At 38.5% G+C, this 564-nt stretch overlaps 1 pseudogene; it reads left to right on the top strand.

The window, feature by feature from the left end:
• The first annotated feature begins 233 nt into the window (after positions 1 to 233).
• LOC129904548 (5S ribosomal RNA) lies at positions 234 to 352 on the top strand (annotated as a pseudogene).
• Positions 353 to 564: the final 212 nt, after the last annotated feature.

The following is a 564-nucleotide window of genomic DNA, read 5'->3' as shown; positions in this document are numbered from 1 at the left end:
AAGTGGTGTCGAAATTCCCTCATACAATGGCCTGTATAGACATTTCGTCATTTGCCTATCATTAACTGGTATTATATTGAAGAACTATGGCATACATATGCGTCATCTATTAGTAATCAGCTAATCCTGCTTATTTTGATTAAGCCCTTTTACAATTCCCTTAATATAACTTATAACACTCTAGGTACATAATCTTATGTCATTGTTTCACCGCTAGTTTAGATTCTTTCATCTCGTACGATCATATCAGCACTAACACACCAGATCCCACCAGAATGTCGAAGTTAAGTGTGCTTGGGCGAGAGTAGTAATAGCATTGGTGACCCCCCGGGAAGTCCTCGTGTCATGTTTCATTACAATCCTTGCAATAATGTGCAAGGTACTCAACTTAGCCCAAGATTTACCTTAGCGTCATCTCGCTAATCTTCATGTTTCGCCTTTATCTTTCCTCTTTTATCTTACAACCGGTATCGGGGTAGATCTTTAGTTCCACTATGACCATGTCCTTTTTGGTCACTTCTCTTTGTATCTCTCTGTAATGTCTCCAAAATATCATAACTCTTT

Source organism: Solanum dulcamara, chromosome 1 (assembly GCF_947179165.1).
Source record: "Solanum dulcamara chromosome 1, daSolDulc1.2, whole genome shotgun sequence".
NCBI lineage: Eukaryota > Viridiplantae > Streptophyta > Magnoliopsida > Solanales > Solanaceae > Solanum > Solanum dulcamara.
This window is presented reverse-complemented; position numbering and strand designations above follow the sequence as displayed.